Genomic DNA, 20,875 nt, shown 5'->3' on the forward strand with positions numbered 1-20,875 from the left:
TCTGGTCCTTTCTTATAAAATACAAGAAAGAATATTTGCTAGATTTACCAAGAACAGCTAGGACTGTGAAATGGGCAGTCAATGAATAGCAGAGAAAAAAATTCAGCCCTGAAGCAGATATAGAAGCACTCAGCTTTGTTTGGGGTAGGCAAAATGAAGAAGGGCCATTACAATTTGATTACAACCTATATATCTGTTGAGATTTCTCCAGAACTTCTTGCCCCTGCCCTCTAAAAATTGTTGGAAGGGACGTAAAAGGCCTATATTCCAACACCATATACAAAAATAAACTCAAAATAGATAAAAGAGTTAAGTGTAAGACTGGATACTATTAAACTCCTAGAGGAAAACATAGAACACTCATTGACATAAACCACAGCAATATTTTTTTGATCTCCTAGAGTAATGAAAATAAAAGCAAAATTAAGTAGGACCTAATTAAACTTAAAAGCTTTTGCACGACAAAGAAAACCATAAACAAAATGAAAAGACAACCTACAGAATGGGAGAAAATATTTACAATATAACCAACAAGGGACTGATGTCCAAAATATTACAAAGAGTTCATACAGCTCAACATTAAAAAAATAAATAAATGTGTAGAAGACTTAAATAGTTCAGTTGCTCAGTCCTGTCTGACTCTGCGACCCCATGGGCTGCAGCACACCAGGCTTCCCTGTCCATCACCAACTCCCCAAGCTTCCTCAAACTCATGTCCATCCATCGAGTTGCTGATGCCATCCAACCATCTCATCCTCTGTTGTCCCCTTCTCCTCCTGCCTTCAATCTCTCCCAGCATCAGGTCTTTTCCAACAAGTCAGTTCTGCACATCAGGTGGCCCAAGTATTGGAGTTTCAGCTTCAGCATCAGTCCTTCCAATGAATATTCAGGACTGATTTCCTTTAGGATGGACTGGTTGGATCTCTTTGCAGTCCAAAGGAGTCTCAAGAGTCTTCTCCAACACCACAGTTCAAAAGCATCAATTCTTTGGTGCTCAGCTTTCTTTATAGTCCAACTCTCATATCCATACATGACTACTAGAAAAACCATAGCTTTGACTAGACGGACCTTTGTTGGTGAAGTAATGTCTCTGCTTTTTAATATGCTGTCTAGGTTAGACATAGCTTTTCTTCCAAGGAGCAAATGTCTTTTAATTTCACGGCTGCAGTCACCATCTGCAGTGATTTGGGAGCTCAAGAACATAAAGTCTGTCACTGTTTTCATTGTTTCCCCATCTATTTGCCATGAAGTGATGGGACTGGATGCCATGATCTTAGTTTTCTGAATGTTGAGTTTTAAGCCAACTTTTTTACTCTCCTCTTTCACTTTCATCAAGAGGCTCTTGAGTTCTTCTTCACTTTCTGCCATAAGGGTGGTGTCATCTGCATATAGAGGTTATTGATATTTATCCTGGCAATCTTGATTCCAGCTTGTGCTTTATCCAGCCTGGCATTTCGCCTGATATACTCTGCATCTAAGTTAAATAAGCAGGGTGACAATATACAGCTTTGATGTATTCCTTTCCCAATTTGGAACCAGTCTGTTGTTCCATGTCCAGTTCTAACTGCTGCTTCTTGTCCTGCATACAGATTTCTCAGGAGGCAGGTAACGGGGTCTGGTATTCCCATCTCTTGAAGAACTTTCCACAGTTTATTGTGATCCACACAGTCAAAGGCTTTGGCATAGTCAATAAAGCAGAAGTAGATGTTTTTCTGGAACTCTCTTGCTTTTTTAACAATCCAACGGATGTTGGCAATTTGATATCTGGTTCAGATCTCTGTTCTCTGCCTTTTCTAAATCCAGTTTGAACATCTGAAAGTTCACGGTTCACATAATGTTGAAGCCTGGCTTGAAGAATTTTGAGCATTACTTTACTAGTGTGTGAGATGAGTGCAATTGTGCAGTAGTTTGAGCATTCTTTGGCATTGCCTTTCTTTGGGATCAGAATGAAAACTGACTTTTTCCAGTCCTGTGGCCACTGCTGAGTATTCCAAATTTGCTGGCATATTGAGTGCAGCACCTTCACAGCATCATCTTTTAGGGTTTGAAATAGTTCAGCTAGAATTCCATCACCTCCACTAGCTTTGTTCATAGTGATGCTTCCTAAGGCCCACTTGACTTCGCATTCCAGGATGTCTGGCTCTAGGTGAGTGATCACACCATCGTGGTTATCTGGGTCATGAAAATCTTTTTTGTATAGTTCTTCTGTGTATCGTTGCCACCTCTTCTTAGTATCTTCTGCTTCTGTTAGGTCTATACCACTTCTGTCCTTTATTGTGCCCATCTTTGCATGAAATGTTCTGTTGGTATCTCTAATTTTCTTGAAAAGATCTCTAGTCTTTCCCATTCTGTTGTTTTCCTCTTTTTCTTTGCACCGATCACTGAGGAAGGCTTTTTTATCTCTCCTTGCTATGTTTTGGAACTCTGCATTCAAATGGGTGTATCTTTCCTTTTCTCCTTTGCTTTGAGCTTCCCTTCTTTTCTCAGCTATTTGTAAGGCCTCCTCAGACAACCATTTGCCTTTTTACATTTCTTTTTCTTGGGGATGGTCTTGATCCTTGTCTCTTGTACAATGTCACGAACCTTTGTCCATAGTTCTTCAGGCACTCTATCAGATCTAATCCCTAGAATCTATTTGTCACTTCTACTGTATAATCTTAAAGGATTTGATTTAGGTCATACCTGAATGGTCTGGGGGTTTCCCCTACTTTCTTCAAGTTCAGTCTGAATTTGGCAATAAGGAGTTCATGATATGAGCCACAGTCAGCTCCCGGTCTTGTTTTTGCTGACTGTATAGAGCTTCTCCATCTTTGGCTGCAAAGAATATAATCAATCTGATTTTGGTATTGACAATCTGATGATGTGCATGTGTAGAGTCTTCTCTTGTGTTGTTGAAAGACGGTGTTTGCTATGACCAGTGCGTTCTCTTGGCAAAATTCCATTAGCCTTACCTGCTTCATTTTGTACTCCAAGGCCAAATTTGCCTGTTACTCCAGGTATCTCTTGACTTCCTAAATTTGCATTCCAGTCCCCTATAATGAAAAGGACCTCTATTTTGGGTTTTAATTCTAGAAGGTCTTATAGTTCTTCATAGAACCGTTCAACTTCAGCTTTTTTAGCATTACTGGTCAGGGCATAGACTAGGATTACTGTGACATTGTATGGTTTGCCTTGGAAATGAACAGACTTTTCTTCAAAGAAGACAGATGTGAAAAGATGCTCAATATTGCTAATTATTGGAGAAATGCAAATCAAGGCTACAATGAGGTATCAGCTCACACCGGTCAGAATGGCCATCATCTAAAATTCTGTGAAGGGCTTCCCTGGTAGTCCAGTGGTTAAGAATCTGCCTTGCAATTCAAGGGACACCAGTTCAATTCCTGGTCTGGGAAGATCCCACAAGCCATGAAGCAACAAAGCCTGGGCTTCACAACTGAGACCCAGCATAGCCAAATAAATAATTACTTTTTTTAAAAGACACCAGAAATGTGTCTTGGTACAAGATTACCATGCAAAAATCAATAGCTTTCCTATAACACTAAGCACAGCTGATTAGGTAACAGAATGAAGAATAGATGCCCATTACAGTAAGAAGTAGAGATGACAAAATTAAGCGGACACATAACATGCAAGAACGACATGAAAACTGCTGCTGAGTGGCATGAAAGGAGTCTGGAGTAAACTGAAAAGCACATCTGCATCTTGCAGAGAAAACTCAATTTTATTAAAACTATTAATCCTCCTTTTTATTCATCTGTAAGTTTCAGGATATCATAGTAAAACTACCAACAGGGTTTATTTCTTTAATGGGAAAACAAAAATATCCAGGAAAATTCTGGAGGAAAAAAAAACTGGGTCACAATTACATCCGTTCCTCACATCTTAACCTGTTCTGGAAAGGAAAAGGTCTGGACATTACACTGGGAGCCTCTTTCCCTGAAGAATGGCTGTGAACAAGCCCCAAAGTGGCTCCCTTGACAGGGACTCAACTATACAAGCTTCTCTAGACCCAACATCATTGTGGTATGGCAGAGCCCCAGCTTCCGGGAACCCACACCTGTAGCCACAACCCCAGGCAGCCTTGGGTCTTTAAGCAGAAAGATGTGAACACTGTGTTCCCGGAGTATCACCCCTGAGTGGGAGGTACTTCAGTGCCCTGGGAGCTGGCAGGCCTTCGTTGCCCTCCGCAGGCTTTCCGATGTGTCTGAGAGATGCTGTTACAGATTAAATTATGCCCCCACCCCAAGAGCAGCAAAAAGCTATGTTGAAGTCCTAAGCCCTTTTACCTCAGAAAGTGACTTCATTTGGAAATAGATGGTCACTACAGGTGTAATTGGAGAAGGCAATGGCACCCCACTCCAGTACTCTTGCCTGGAAAATCCCATGGATGGAGGAGCCTGGTGGGCTGCAGTCCATGGGGTCACTAGGAGTTGGACACGACTGAGCTACTTCACTTTCACTTTTCACTTTCATGCATTGGAAAAGGAAATGACAACCCACTCCAGTGTTCTTGCCTGGAGAATCCCAGGGACGGGGGAGCCCAGTGGGCTGCCGTCTATGGGGTCGCACAGAGTCGGACACGACTGAAGCAACTTAGCAGCACAGGTGTAATTGTGCTACACTGGAGTAGCTATGTAGTGGCTAAGTCATGTCCAACTCTTTTGCAACCACATAGACTCTAGCCCACCAGGCTCCTCTGTCCATGATATTTCCCAGGCAAGAATATTGGGATGGGTTGCCATTTCCTTCTCCAGGAGATCTTCCTGACCCAGGGATCAAATCTGTTTCTCCTGCATTGGAGGTGGATTCTTTACCACTGAGCCACCAGGAAAGTGCTACTGGAGTAGCGCACGTGTCTGGCTAAGTCACTTCAGTCGTGTCTGACTCTGTGCAACCCTATGGACTGTAGCCTGCCAGGCTCCTCTGTCCAAGGACTTCTCCAGGCAAGACTACTGGAGTAGGTTGCTATGCCCTCCTCCAGGGGATCTTCCCAACCCAGGGATCAAACCCACGTCTATTACATCTCCTGTCTTAGCAGGCAGGTTCTTTACCACTAGAGTCACCTGGGAAGCCCACACTGGAGTAGAGCAGGCACCTAATCCAGTGTGACCAGTGTCCTTATAAAGTGACAGCCAGGACTTCCCTGACAACCCAGTGGTTAAGACTTTGCCTTCCATTGCAGTGGGTGTGGGTTCAATTCCTCCTCAAAGAGCTAAGTTCCCCCATGCCTGGTGGCCAAAAAACCAAAACATAAAACAAAAGCAATATTGTAACAAATTTATTAAAGACTTTAAAAAAATAAAGTGACAACCATGTAAAGACAGAGAAGGACACAGGGAGAACTCCATGTGAGGATGGAGGATTGGAGAGATGTGTCTCTGGTCCAGGGAATGTCAAAGAAGGATGATAAACCACCAGAAGCTAAGAAGAGGCAAGGAAGGGTCCCCTACAGGTTTTAGAGGGAGCATGGCCCTGCAGATTTCTCCAGAATCATAAGACAATAAATTTCTGTTTTAAGCCACTCAGTGCATGGTAGTTTGTCATAGCAGCTGTAGGAAACAAACACAGACATCTAGGATTAGAATCTGCACTCTACACTACTCGGGCAGGAGGCTGTGCGCCAGCTAGAAGGGGCCAGGTGGAAAAACCAAGAGTTTAAAGTGGGAAATTCTGACTGGTCCACCCAGGAGTGCAAGGCTGATGCCTTCTCAGGGCAAAACATCACTCCAGCACCCTTCCTCACGCCTCCGATTTTGCCCTGAGGACCGGGTGGCCTGGGCTGGTTCCTCATTAACTTTGGCCCCCTTTGCAACAAGCTGGCCGCTGAGCCAGGATCACAATGGCTCTGCTGTTACTCAACACCAGTGACCACAGGGATGCTGGGGAGAGAGAGGAGCCTCAGAGAGCCCCAGGCTAAGCTTCTGAATCTACTCTGGCAGGATCTGAGCACTAAATTCTGGGGACGAGCTGAGGCGTATTTGCAGTCCAAATTGTGGGGCCACTCAGGTCACACGGATGCCCCACCCTCTACCTGTGCCTCCCCCCACTTGCCCACTTGGCAATCCTCTACTCTTTCTTTGCAAACCAGACCACCTCACCTCCTCCTCCAGCAGGTAAGTTAATCACTCCCTCCTTTGTGCCATCCTGGACCTCCTCCACACATTCCTCTATTACACTACAGCTCATTCTAGAAGATTCGTTCGGTGGACCATGACCTCCTTACAGACAGGGACTGAGTCTTTCATCTCTGACTCCCTAGGGCCCAGCACTGCAGCCCACACCAGGGACGCTTTACAGCCTCCACGGAGCTTCCGTGTGCATTAACCATGCCAACTGTGGACCAAATGTTAGAACATTACTGCTTAGTCCAGGGCAAAATCTCCCTCCAGGGATAATTTGATTTGTAGCTGGTGATCTCTCTCATTAAACAGAGAGCTCCCTGAGAGAGAAATGCTAGTTCTTTGCCCTCCGATGGTCCTAACCCCAATTACACAGAAGTCACCTTCAGTAAATGCAACGTCAGCTTTTGCTGCCCCCACTTCCTCCTCTCAGGGAAGCACACTGATAACCCCATTACATCTGTCTGGTGCTTTCTGACCTGAGTATCTCCAGGGAACCAGGCAGTCCAATTTCTTTAATGCTATGTGATCTGCTGCACTCACACCACATTTTATGATCTAATTCGATTTATTACAGACATTATGATATGGCTCTGTTTCTCTGAAAAACAGGTCACCTCTTACACTAGTTACTTAACCATTAGCTATCTCCTAGCCGACAAGAGTGGGGACTTTTACATCTCTTTTTCTAGTAATGGATAATAGTGCCTCCTGGAATAAGAATCAAAAACCTTAATAATATTCATAGCCTCTGACTCAGCAATTCCACTTCGAGCAGGTAACCCTAGGAAAATGGCCAAAGATTTGCACAAAGGAAGGTTACAGGGGCACTCTTTATCTTCAGCAGGGAAGACCTCACTAGGAAATTTGGTACAATTTCTCCAAAGCAAACATGGGGACACAGTTGGCCACAGAGCATCAACCTAAGTTGGTAATGACGTGGAGAAATGGCAACCTCTCCAACTCACTAAGCACTAACAGGGCCTGAGGCATGCCATACCCCGAGGGCCTGGGAGGTAAGCCAGACTGCAGCAGCCCCTTTCTCTCTAGTCTCCGGGAGGTCTCCCAAGAAGGAGCCCTCCAGTTCCTGGTCTTCCAGCTATCTCCAAGTCCTATCTGGGAAATTGTCTGGTTCAAAGGGTAGCTCACGGGATAAAGCCTAGAGAGTGGTCCATCCCTCACAATCCAATAAATGCCCCCTCACCCTCACCCCATCACCCTACAAGTTACCACTCAGCTTTGTTCCTCTGCCCTCAAAAGGGTCATCTCCTAAGCTGTTCTCCGAAGTTCCTCTCTACCAGGCTTGTGTTTAAACAAACACAGACAGCCCTTTTACTGCTCCCCTGTGGCAGTAAATTAATTCAGTGTGTCATATGGCTTATTGGTCAGCTTCTTTGGGTTGCAAGTAACAAAAACACACTCAAAGAATTTTCAACCAGGGCTTCCCTGGGGCTCAGCAGTAAAGAATCCACCTGCCAATACAGGAGACACAGATTCAGTCCCTGATTCGGGAGGATCCCACATCCAGCAGAGCAACTAAGCCCGTGTGCCACAACTATTGAGCCTGTGCTCTGGAGCCTGGGAGCCGCAACCACTGAGCCCACGTGCTGCAACTGCTGACGCCCAAGCACCCTAGAGCTCGAGCTCCACAAGAGAAGCCACTGCAATGAGAAGCCCGCGCACTGCAACTAGAGAGTAGCCTCAGCTCTCTACAGCTAGAGATAAGCCTGCGCAGCAGCGAAGACTCAGCACAGCCAAAAATAAGTAAATAACATTATTTTTTTTTAATAAATTTTTCAACCAAAAGAAGAAGGAAGGAAAGTAGAAAGGAAGGAAGAGAGGGGTGGAGGGAAAGAAAGCAAAGGAAAAACAGAGAAGGAAAGGGGAAAAAAAGAACGTGGAAGGGAGAAATCTAGGAACAAATTGTTTCCTCCGTGCTTTATTTTCACTGCCTGCTTTCTGAGTGTTGGCTCCATGCTCAGTTTGCCTGTCCATCCTCGTGTAACAGCAAAAATGGCCACTAGCTGCTCTGAACTTAACATCAACTTCCCAACTAATGATTCCATCAGTGATCATGTGGGGTGGGAGATCAGAAGTGTGGGCCTGGGGCAGCCCATCTCTTTTTTGCTGGTTCCAGGAAATATATCAGGGAAGGCTCTGGGTAGCCTGGCTTGGGTAATGTGCTGAACTCTAAACCCATCACAGTGGCCAGAGGACCTCTGCACGTGGGTATAACATACAGATACATAAATATGCACATCATTGGTCCACCTCTTGGTGCTGGGGAGTGAGGTGGGCCTCATCTGAACTCTGTGGGACTAAGAATCAAAGGTGGTTCCCTGAAGACATGCTAGACAAAGAAGAAAGCCGGTCCTTTCCACTTGACCGGCCTTGTCCCAATCCCCATCTGTCCCCATCCACAGTCAGGCTCTCCAGTCTCCTCTGCATTTGGTCAGGAGTCAGCCTCACAGACTGACATGTGCGTGTTCAGCAGGTAGCCCCAGTCCAAGGTGGTCATCAAGTTCCTCCACGCTGCTCCCAGCGTCAGATCTGGGTCTACTCTTGGACCCAGCAACAGCTGCTACAGGGAAGATTCTTAGAGTTTGCCCAAGTCTGGCTTCACCCACAGTGAAGTCCCTACACCCGCCTCTAGGAGCGATCACTGAGGCAGGCTCTGGACAGAGGCAGGAGCTCCATGGCTGCCCGGGTGGCCGTGCAACTTGTGCCCTGATCAACCTTAGCTTGCCAAGTCGTGCCCTGACACAGGTCTGCATCTACCCTGAGGAAGGGGGGCCTGCTCACAACTCATCAGGCTCTTTACAGGCTAACAACCGCCCGCTTAGATGGTAAAGAATCTGCCTGCAATACAGGAGACCCGGGTTCGACCCCTGGTTTGGGAAGATCACTTGGAGAAGGAAATAGCAACCCACTCCAGTATCCTTGCCTGGAGAATCCCATGGATAGAGGAGCCTGGTGGACTACAGTCCATGGGGTCACAAAGAGACACGACTGAAGCGACTAACACACACAACCGCCTGCCTGCAGCTCCTGGACAGATAAGGGGAGACACACTGCCCCAAGGCTTATCCAGGGAGAATTTCAAGGCTTGGACTTTAGACCCAGGACACCTGGCTTGAGTAACAGAATGACTGTCTTACGTAGTATTTTATTGTTTCTGGGTGTGACGCAGCTGGAGTTAGAGGCAGCCAACCTGCAATTCCGCAGTCCTTGCCAGCACACTTCCTTCTCCCCACAGCTGCCAACATCACCCAATGCTGGGAACTAACACCGGAAGACACGGGAGCAGCAACCAGCCATCTGAATGTGTCCTTTTCTCGTTTCTATCCCTTGCGCTGCTTTCAGCTGCTCAGGGACCAAACCAAAATGAAAGAAATTTGAGCAGGAGCCAACGAGTCATTCTTGCCGAGCCTTGAAACCCAGACCAAACACCAGTCCCCCAAGCCCACCAACTAGCGGTGAGGCTCCTGCCCAAAGGCTGAAAATGACTCAGCACAGCTTCCAGGGGAGTTAAAGCCATGTGTGTGTGTGTGTTAAGTTGCTTCAGCCGTGTCTGACTCTTTGCAACCCCATGAACTGTAGCCCGCCAGGCTCCTCTGTCCATGGGATTCTCCAGGCAAGAAGACTGGAATGGGTTGCCATGCCCTCCTCCAGGGGAGCTTCCCAACCCAGGGATGGAACCTGGGTTTCTTACATCTCCTGTACTGGCAGGCAGGTTCTTTACCTCTAGCGCCCCCCAAGAAGCCCATCAGGAAAGTCATTTATTAATATTATATTCTGAGTACGAATGATTCACATACTTTATCTCATCAAACTCCACAACAATACCCACTCCAATATCTTCCTTTCCAAACAAGAAAACTGAGGGACTTCCCTGGCAGTCCAGTGCTTCCACCGCAGGGGGCACGGGTTCGATCCCTGGTTGGGAAACTAAGATCCCACAAGCAGTATGTAATGGCCAGAAAAAAGAGAGAGGGAGAGAAAACCAAGGTTGAACCAGAAAAAAAAGAGAGGGAGAGAAAACCAAGGTTGAATTTGCCCATGATTACAGACCAGCAGCCAACTGAAGGACCCTCTGCCGTTACTCTTCAAGCCTCTTTGATTATGGGGAGTTCTATCAGGGCCTCCCAGGCCATAGGCTGAAACGTGCCTTCCTCATAGCATCTGGCTGTGGGGTAACCATGTGAAGAACGGATGAGGTGTCCAGAACATTCCCTGGGCTCCTACTCTCCGGTCCCAAAGGCAAGAAGTGCATGAGCCCCAGCTCCAGGGTTTTCCTCCTCTGTGAGTCTCAGAGGAGCTGCTCACGGGGGCAGCAGGCTAAGGCTCCCATTCAGACATGAATTTCTCAACCATGGGAGTTAAGAGATGAGGATCAGATTGGCTCTGACGTTCTCTGACTCCCCAGGTAGGATTGTTTTCACTGTTGCTTTCCAGGTTCTGAAGAAAATTCTACTTTTTCTACACTCAAAGCAAAAATGCCATTAAGAGGAGGTATGGGTCCCTTTGGACAGGTTCCCCATACTTTGCCCTTGACTCCAGAACAGTCCACTAAGCTGTCTCACATAACAGATTCCAGAATGGGAAGGACCCTGTGAGCAATATAAGCTCTAGCTCAACAGTGTCAGTGGCGGCCCAGGTTCTGTCGTCCAAATTCTGGTTGGCCCTGCCACTGTGTGCTTTGTTCTTAGGCTTTTCAGGGGGTGTCTTATTCTTTCAAAGGAATGAAAGCTGTCTTGGAGGCTCCCAGAAAACACCTTTCTTTGCCCATCACTGGCAAGGAAATCACCATATTGAACTTAAACTAATGGCCAAGGGATGAAAAATGCCAGGAGGTCAAATACCCTGACCACTATAGCCTTCAAATTCAGTACCCTCCTCAGGGTACTGAAGCCAGGGCAGGATAACACTTTACAGAGCCCATCAGGGTTCTAAAAGTGTGTCTAGGGTGCTCCAGTGGGGCTTCTCCTCTTTCTGTTCTTGAGGCATCCTTGTTTGTACCTGCTAAGTCACTCGATAGTTCAGCAAGCCTGGAACGGTTTTCCATAACCCTCCTGTAACAGCTGAACCCCAGGATATTTTAAGTCTTGAAAATGAACGTATGTGTGTGTATGATCATCTGCTCAGTCATGTCCATCTATGGAGCCTGCCAGGTTCCTCCGTCCATAGCACTCCCCAGGCAAGAATACTGGAGTGAGTTGCCATTTTCTCCTCGAGGGCATCTTCCCGACCCAGACTCTATTACATCAGAGTCTCCTACATTGTCAGGCAGAGTCTTCACCACCAAGTCACCTGGAAAGCTGATAATTAATAAGCAGAGCCAGTATCCTTTCAAAGTTTGAGCTCACCCTTGTTAGGACAATAGAATGCGGTCTCACCTTCCTGCAGTCTGGAGGATGCACTTCAATCAAGGCACACACTCAGGCCTGTCTTTTCCTGGTGGTGTCAGATGTAAAGGAGTGCATTTAGGCTCCTCGAAGGTCCAATAAACTAGATAAGCTACATCCCCATTCATCTTTTCCATGGAGTACAAAAAGGGATCAGAGATGTTCTGGGGCATCCCTTCAAACTTATAAAATTCTATGAGTAAGTAAGAATGTGGGTTTTTTCCTCACTAACTATAGGTGTTTCTTAGTATCACTCCTCACCAAATACCACCATCTTCCTATCTGGCAGTAGGTCCCATGTGTGAGAAAACATTTACACATTCCCACCGCGCTGGACTGTTTTTTTCCCACTGTTATGTTGCAGGTGGGGTGGGGTTGTAGACTTTGCTGATAATCAGCAACTCTTTAAAGAACTATAAATCCATGATTTCAACAGTAAAATCTATTTTAATCTGCCCTCAGCAAATATAACACACATTCCATTCAGGGAGAAAGAAAAGATGATTGTATTAGTTTAGGGCTTCCCCTTCAGTCTCTCCTGATGGCTGAGTGTTTAGAAATGCCTGAGATCAAAGCCCTCCGGATGTATCTGCAGATTCAGGTAAAACAAACCCAGGAGAGGGCAGAGGAGCAGCACTTGGCAGGGTGTGGCCTCTGCCCACTCTGCCAACCGCACCTGGAGGAAAGGCCCCCTCTGTACTTATGGGCTGCCACTGCAGAGTGCCAACATTTTTTAAAGGCTACTCCGGGAGTTGGTGATGGACAGGGAGGCCTGGCGTGCTGCGGTTCATGGGGTCTCAAAGAGTCGGACACGACTGAGCGACTGAGTTGTTTGATTCATTCAATCAGACAAAGCCAAGATTCAATCCCAGGTCTCACTCCAAAACTCTTTTCACTTTGCAAAAATCCTATGCTGTTGATATTCTATCTACCTAGAAAACCCAAGAGAGACCACTGGAAATCTATCAGAACCACAGAGAAAGCTCAATAAGTTGATTGCTTTTAAAATAACTTTAACCTCTTCAGATAATATAATGAAAAATTACTATTTATGGTACTTGCTAAAATCAGGATGACTCCTTCTCTGCCCTATGTTTCTAAAAAGAATCAAAAGAAACTAGTAAGAGTGTCTGCTCCTGGGAGGAAGACTAGGTGACCAGGAATAGGAGTAGTTTACTATACTAGTTGAGCTATTTCAAATCCTGAAAGATGATGCTGTGAAAGTGCTACACTCAATATGCCAGCATATTTGGAAAACTCAGCAGTGGCCACAGGACCGGAAAAGGTCAGTTTTCATTCCAATCCCAAAGAAAGGCAATGCCAAAGAATGCTCAAACTACCACACAATTGCACTCATCTCACATGCTAGTAAAGTAATGCTCAAAATTCTCCAAGCCAGGCTTCAGCAATACACGAACCTGAACTTCCTGATGTTCAAGTTGGTTTTAGAAAAGGCAGAGGAACCAGAGATCAAATTGCCAACATCCACTGGATCATGGAAAAAGCAAGAGAGTTCCAGAAAAACATCTATTTCTGCTTTATTGACTATGCCAAAGCCTTTGATTGTGTGGATCACAATAAACTGTGGAAAATTCTCAAAGAGATGGGAATACCAGACCACCTGACCTGCCTCTTGAGAAATCTGTATGCAGGTCAGGAAGCAGCAGTTAGAACTGGACATGGAACAACAGACTGGTTCCAAATAGGAAAAGGAGTACGTCAAGGCTGTATATTGTCACCCTGCTTATTTAACTTATATGCAAAGTACATCATGAGAGATGCTGAACTGGAAGAAACACAAGCTGGAATCAAGATTGCTGGGAGAAATATCAATCACCTCAGATATGCAGATGACACCACCCTTATGGCAGAAAGTAAAGAGGAACTAAAAAGCCTCTTGATGAAAGTGAAAGTGGAGAGTGAAAAAGTTGGCTTAAAGTTCAACATTCAGAAACGCAGATCACGGCATCCGGTCCCATCACTTCATTGGAAATAGATGGGGAAACAGTGGAAACAGTGGCTGACTTTATTTTTGGGGGCTCCAACATCACTGCAGATGGTGATTGAAGCCATGAAATTAAAAGATGCTTACTCCTTGGAAGGAAAGTTATGACCAACCTAGATAGCATATTCAAAAGCAGAGACATTACTTTACCAACAAAGGTCCGTCTGGTCAAGGCTATGGTTTTTCCTGTGGTCATGTATGGATGTGAGAGTTGGACTGTGAAGAAAGCTGAGTGCTGAAGAATTGATGCTTTTGAACTGTGGTGTTGGAGAAGACTCGAGAGTCCCTTGGACTGCAAGGAGATCCAACCAGTCCATTCTAAAGGAGATCAGTCCTGGGGGTACTTTGGAAGGAATGATGCTAAAGCTGAAACTCCAGTACTTTGGCCACCTCATGCGAAGAGTTGACTCATTGGAGAAGACTCTGATGCTGGGAGGGATTGGGGGCAGGAGGAGAAAGGGACAACAGAGGATGAGATGGCTGGATGGCATCACTGACTCAATGGACATGAGTCTGAATGAACTCCAGGAGCTGGTGATGGACAGGGGGGCCTGGTGTGCTGTGATTCATGGGGTCGCAAAGAGTTGGACACGACTGAGAGACTGAACTGAACTGACTATACTTGTGACCTTTTGATCATTGTGCCAATAGGTAATATGCATGTTACCTACAGAAAATAAAAAGTTTCCCTGTGACTTAAGAAGCAGTGAGGCAAAAACTTCAGGACACTAAGAGGACATTAAAAAAATCAGAACATTAAGAAATACATTGAGTTATTCTATCACTTCTCCTTTACTTTCTAAATGAAACAATATTAAACAATATTCCACTGCTATCTGATAGATTTCAATCCTTTCTAATGACATCTACTATTTCTTCAAATGTCTTAGAAGACAGGAACCTCCTCTGTTTTTTTAGGGATAAATAACAGATGAAGAAACAATGGAAACAGTGAGAGACTTTATTTTCTTGGGCTCCAAAATCACTGCAGATGGTGACTGCAGCCATGAAATTAAAAGACGCTAGCTCCTTGGAAGAAAAGCTATGACCAGTCATAGCTTTAACATGTTCTGACAGCATATTAAAAAGCAGAGACATTACTTTGCCAACAAAGGTCCATCTAGTCAAAGCTACGGTTTTTCCAGTAGTCATGTATGGTTGTGATAGTTGGACTATAAAGAAAGCTGAGCACAGAAGAATTGATGCTTTTGAAGTGTGGTGTTGGTGAAGACTCTTGAGAGTCCCTTGGACTGCAAGGAGATCCAACCAGTCCATCCTAAAGGAAATCAGTCCTGAATATTCATTGGAAGGACTGATGCTGAAGCTGAAACTCCAATACTCTGGCCACCTAATGCAAAGAACTGACTTATTGGAAAAGACCCTGATGCTGGGAAAGATTGAAGGCAGGAGGAGAAGGGGATGACAGAAGATGAGATGGATGGCATCACTGACTCGATGGACATGAGTCTGAGCAAGCTCTGAGAGTTGGTGATGGACAGGGAAGCCTGGTGTGCTGCAGTCCATGGGATTGCAAAGAGCTGGACACAACTGGGCGACTGAACTGGGGGAAAATTTGCTCTGGTGGAGAGTTTATTGCTATATTCTTTTCAGGTTGAGATCTAATTACTTCAGTTTCAGAAGGTTCAATGAGCATATCTCTTTCTTTATTTGTTTATATGTTATTTTACTTTTGGCTGTGCTGGGCCTTCGTTCTGCACACAGCCTTTTCTCTAGCTGTGGTGAGCGGGGGCTACTCTCTAACTGCAGCGTGCAGATTTCCTGTTGCAGCAGCTTCTCATCTCAGAGCACAGGCTCCAGATGTGTAAGCTTCAGTAGTTGTGGCGCATGGGTTTACTCTGCCACATGTGGGGTCTTCCCTGGACTAGGTATTGAATCCATGTCACCTGTATTGCAAGGCAGATTCTTAAACACTGGACCACCAGGGAAGCCCCTCTTTCTATTTAAAGAAAAAGAATTATTAAATAATAAGATATAACGTGTGGCAGAAAGAGTTCTCATAGCAAAATCTTGCAAGCATTTAGATGTTCTATTCTCCACAATTACTAAATTTCTCTTTTGCAAAAGGTACACAAAGATTTGGGGCATCTCTAGTGCTTTTGAGAAGAAAATCATGTGTGATTTAAGTAGAAGTGTCCTTAGTCATAGTGTGACAACCCCTTGTGTTTCCCAGGGGAAGAAACATTATTCATTGTATAACGTAAGGAGGCTTCAGTTACAGAAAAATGGAGGAGTTCCCTGTGGTCCAATGGTTAGGACCCAACAATTTCACTGCTGGGGCCTGGGTTCAATCCCTGGTCAGGGAACTAAGATCCCAAAAGCCATACAGCATGGCCGAAAAGAAAAGGAAAAAGAAAAAATGGACCAAGAGTGACTTAGAATAGATAATATTTACATTAACCAAAATAATAATAATAATACCAAGGAACAGTTTTAATAAAAACTGTGCAGATTGGAGGGAAGGAGAGGGAGAAAATCAGAAAACTTTTCTGAGGACTATAAAACAAGGACCTGAACAAGTGGAGAGAATCGTAGAAAGTCATGGCAAAGTGCTCAGACCTGGGGGTCACTGTGATCTGGGGATCTGCTATGTTTATAAACTGCTCACATATGAAAATGGGGAGAGCACTGACAGCCCCCACTCCAGAAGACAGCAATAAGGAGATTCCTACTCCTTCCTAGAGAAAGGGGGCTGCTTCCTGTGATACATTATACCTGTCTTCACGAAGGATAAAGAGGCCAGCGTTTTCTGCAGCAAAGGGGGCTAGACAAGCTGCGCCTAAACTTGTGATGAGCTGTATTTTCTTATCAAGTCTCCACCTTGAGTGCTTGTCCCATGTCCACAGTCTTATCTCATACATGGCTACTGGACTAGTCAGGGTTCTCTAGAGAAACAGAACCAGACATGCACAGAGAGATTCATTTTAAAGAACTGGCTCACACAACTGTGAAGGCCCGCGTGTCTGAAATGTGTAGGGCAGGCCAGGAGGCCGCAAACTCAGGCGGAACTTCGATGCTGCAGTCTTGAGGCAGAACTGATTGTTCCAGGGAAACCTCGGGCTGTGCTGTTAAGGTCTGCGAGTGACTGAATGCAGCCCACTTACATCGTGGAGGGTCATCTGCTTTCATTAAAGTCATTTAACTGAACATCACTATAGAAGATGTTTTCCCAGTGGTGGCTCAGTGGTAAAGAATCCATCTGCCAATGCAGGAGATGCAAGTTTGATCCCTCCTTCAAGGGGATCCCCTGGAGAAGGAAATGGCAACCCACTCCAGTATTGTTGCCAGGGAAATCCTACGGACAAAGGAGCCTGGTGGGCTACAGTCCATGGGGTTGCACAGAGTCGGACATGACTAAGTGACTAAACAGCAAGAGAATATGTTAGTGACATCTCAAATGCACACATGAAATTAAAAGATGCTTGCTCCTTGAAAGAAAACCTATGACAAACCTAGAGAGTGTACTAAAGAGAAGAGACATTATTTGCCAACAAAGGTCCATATAGTCAAAGCTATAGTTTTTCCAGTAGTCATTTATGGATTTGAGAGTTGGACCATAAAGAAAGCTGAGCACTGAAGAATTGATGCTTTTGAACTGTGGTGTTGGAGAGTCCTTTAGAGGTGCTCTTGAGAGTCCTTTAGACTGCAAGGAGATCAAACCAGTCCATCCTAAAGGAAATCAGTCCTGAATATTCACTGGAAGGACTGATGCTGAAGCTGAAATCCCTTATGACTATACAGTGGAAGTGAGAAATAGATTTAAGGGACTAGATCTGATAGAGTGCCTGATGAACTATGGACTGAGGTTCGTGACATTGTACAGGAGATAGGAATCAAGACCATCCCCATGGAAAAGAAATGCAAAAAAGCAAAATGGCTGTCTGAGGAGGCCTTACAAATAGCTGTGAAAAGATGGGAAGCGAAAAGCAAAGGAGAAAAGGAAAGATATACCCATTTGAATTCAGAGTTCCAGAGAATAGCAAGGAGCGATAAGAAAGCCTTCCTCAGTGATCACTGCAAAGAAATAGAGGAAAACAACAGAATGGAAAAGACTAGAGATCTCTTCAAGAAAATTAGAGATACCAAGGGAACATTTCATGAAAAGATGGGCTCAATAAAGGACAGAAATGGTATTCATCTAACAGAAGCAGAAGATATTAAGAAGAGGTGGCAAGAATACACAGAAGAACTGTACAAAAAAGATCTTCACGACCAAGATAATCACAATGGTGTGATCACTCACCTAGAGCCAGACATCCTGGAATGTGAAGTCAAGTGGGCCTTAGAAAGCATCACTATGAACAAAGCTAGTGGAGGTGATGGAATTCCAGTGGAGCTATTTCAAATCCTGAAAGATGATGCTGTGAAAGTGCTACACTCAATATGCCAGCAAAATTGGACAACAGCAGTGGCCACAGGACTGGAAAAGGTCAGTTTTCATTCCAATCCCAAAGAAAAGCAATGCCAAAGAATGCTCAAACTACCAAATAATTGCACTCATCTCACACGCTAGTAAAGTAATGCTCAAAATTCTCCAAGCCAGGCTTCAGCAATACGTGAACCATGAACTTCCAGTGTTCAAGCTGGTTTTAGAAAAGGCAGAGGAACCAGAGATCAAATTGCCAACATCCGCTGGATCATCAAAAAAGCAAGAGACTTCCAGAAAAACATCTATTTCTGCTTTATTGACTAGGCCAAAGCCTTTGACTGTGTGGATCACAATTAACTGTGGAAAATTCAAGAGATGGGACTACCAGACCTCCTGACCTGCCTCTTGAGAAATCTGTATGCAGGTCAGGAAGCAGCAGTTAGAACTGGACATGGAACAACAGACTGGTTCCAAATAGGAAAAGGAGTACGTCAAGGCTGTATATTGTCACCCTGCTTATTTAACTTCTATGCAGAGTACATCATGAGAAACGCTGGGCTGGAAGAAGCACAAGCTGGAATCAAGACTGCCAGGAGAAACATCAATAACCGCAGATATGCAGATGACACCACCCTTGTGGCAGAAAGTGAAGAGGAACTAAAAAGCCTCTTGATGAAAGTGAAAGAGGAGAGTGAAAAAGTTGTTTTAAAGCTCAACATTCAGAAAACGAAGATCATGGCATCTGGTCCCCCCACTTCATGGGAAATAGATGGGGAAACAGTGGAAACAGTGTCAGACTATTTTTTTGGACTCCAAAATCACTGCAGATGGTGACTGCAGCCATGAAATTAAAAGACACTTACTCCTTGGAAGGAAAGTTATGACCAACCTAGATAGCATATTCAAAAGCAGAGACATTACTTTGCCAACAAAGGTCCATCTAGTCAAGGCTATGGTTTTTCCAGTGGTCATGTATGGATGTGAGAATTGGACTGTGAAGAAAGCTGAGCGCCAAAGAATTGATGCTTTTAAACTGTGGTGTTGGAGAAGACTCTTGAGGGTCCCTTGGACTGCAAGGAGATCCAACCAGTCCATCCTAAAGGAGATCAGTCCTGGGTGCTCATTGGAAGGTCTGATGCTGAAGCTGAAACTCCAGTACTTTTGCCACCTGATGCAAAGAGCCGACTCATTTGAAAAGACCCTGATGCTGGGAAAGATTGAGGGCAGGAGGATAAGGGGACAACAGAGGATGAGATGGTTAGATGGCATCACCGACTCCATGGACATGGGTTTGGATGGACTCCGGGAGTTGGCGATGGACAGGGAGGCCTGGGGTGCTGGGGTTCGTGGGGTCGCAAAAAGTCGGACACGACTGAGCGACTGAACTGAACTAACTAATGTGTATGATTATATTTACATAGAAAAAAATAGAACATATTATACCAAGTGAATAACAGCAGTTATCTCTAGGTGTCAAATAATGGGTAGTTTATTTTCTTGTGATTTTCTGTGCTTTTTATAAATAGGATATTTGGGAATTAGAAAAACAATAAATAAACATTACACACCCTCTCGCTCTTCTAACTGCCTCCTTTTTCTTGTTTCCTCTTCTATTCTCTTCAGGTTCTTTGTCCAGAGCCCAGAGCAGCGCCATGCTGAGCCATAGTGGAACCTGAGGAGAAAGGAAATTGGCTTTAATGCAAGCACACTCTTTAGTGATACTTTTCAAATCTAATTCTTCATTTGTTTCATTTTCAGTTGAGACTGCCATGTTTAACAATTTCTCTTGGTCAAGTGCTGATCTTAAATACATTTTAATTATCTTAAGCTGAAGTAAAATTAGCATCACCGACTCGATAGACACGTGTTTGAGTAAGCGCCAGGAGTTGGTGATGGATAGGCAGGCCTGGCGTGCTGCAGTCCATGGGGTCGCAAAGAGTCGGACACGACTGAGCGACTGAACTGAACTGAAGTAAAATCATAGCAAATTCTGTGTTGGTATAAAGAAAATATTTAATACTAAAATAATATTGTGAGTTTTAATATACTTTTCATTCTTTTCAATATTTTTTCGTTAATTTAACGTGCTAGAAAAAAATAAGCATTTTTAAAATACAGACAAGCGTGGATAGGGAATTACATAGCAGCCCAGTGGTTAGGACTCAGCGCTCTCACTGCCAAGGACCCAGGTTTGATCCCTGGTCAGGGGATTAAGATCTCACAAGCCTAATGGAAAAGCAAAAAAATTAATAGAAAAAAAAAAAAACATAGATATAGAGTGTGCACATTTTTTTCTTTTACCTTCTTCAGGCTCCAACATGGCTCAGGCTCAGGCTCCAAGCACTACTCTTTATTTTAAATTGTTCATATTTTGTTCATCATAGATATTTTTTTATTAATTTTGATTCTTTTTTTACTTAAAAAATTTTATTTATTTATTTTGACTGCACTGGGTCTCAGTTGCAGCACGTGGGATCTTTCATCCTTGTTGAGGAATAAGAAGTCTTTCGTTGCAGCATGTGGGATCTAGTTCCCTGACCTGGGATCGAACCCAGGCCCCATGCACTGGGAGGACTGAGTCTTAGCCACTTCACCACCAGGTAAGTCCCTCGATGTTTTAAATACTACATTATATATACCAAGAGAACGCATTGGTCATAGCAAAACCCTCTTCCAACAACACAGGAGATGACTCTACACATGGACATCACCAGATGGTCAACACCAAAATCAGATTGATTCTATTCTTTGCAGCCAAAGATGGAGAAGCTCTATACAGTCAGCAAAAACAAGTCTGGGACCTGACCGTGGTTCAGATCATGAGCTCCTTGTTGCAAAATTCAGACTGAAATTGAAGAAAGTAGAGGAAACCTCTAGACCATTTAGATATGACCTAAATCAAATCCCTTGAGATTATACAGTGGAAGTGACAAATAGATTCAAGGAATTAGATCTGATA

General features: G+C 44.5%; 1 protein-coding gene across 2 annotated transcripts in view; it reads right to left on the minus strand.

Annotated features, from left to right (window-relative positions):
- SLC4A8 (solute carrier family 4 member 8) overlaps positions 1-20,875 on the minus strand; it is a 109,665-nt gene that overhangs the window by 88,290 nt on the left and 500 nt on the right. The window contains exon 2 of one of the 2 annotated variants that reach the window (XM_086399379.1): positions 19,485-19,588. The gene's annotated coding sequence lies outside the window, so the exon portion shown is untranslated. Of the gene's footprint in view, positions 1-19,484; positions 19,624-20,875 lie in introns of those variants that run through there. The other variant, XM_086399377.1, reaches the window with a different exon arrangement.

The sequence above is a fragment of the Bos grunniens genome, chromosome 5, assembly GCF_055505025.1.
Source record: "Bos grunniens cultivar Pamir isolate PY7600 chromosome 5, Bosgru_T2T1.0, whole genome shotgun sequence".
Lineage (NCBI taxonomy): Eukaryota > Metazoa > Chordata > Mammalia > Artiodactyla > Bovidae > Bos > Bos grunniens.